A 236-nucleotide genomic window follows, 5' to 3' on the forward strand; every position below is an offset into this window, starting at 1 on the left:
ATTGAATGTTATAATACGTGAAGATTAGTACATGGCCTTCATATATATTATAATAGTAAAGTTATAATATAACATTAAAACATAAGAATTGTCAATTTGTAATTTAAAATTATTAATTTTATTAAAAACATTTATAATTGCAACTCGCATAATAGGTATATAATTTACAACTTAATAAAATATATTAATATACACAAAATTATGTTATCAAGAAAAAGAACAGAAATGTTTGTGTT

This window comes from Acyrthosiphon pisum, chromosome A1, assembly GCF_005508785.2.
Source record: "Acyrthosiphon pisum isolate AL4f chromosome A1, pea_aphid_22Mar2018_4r6ur, whole genome shotgun sequence".
NCBI classification, from domain to species: Eukaryota; Metazoa; Arthropoda; class Insecta; order Hemiptera; family Aphididae; genus Acyrthosiphon; species Acyrthosiphon pisum.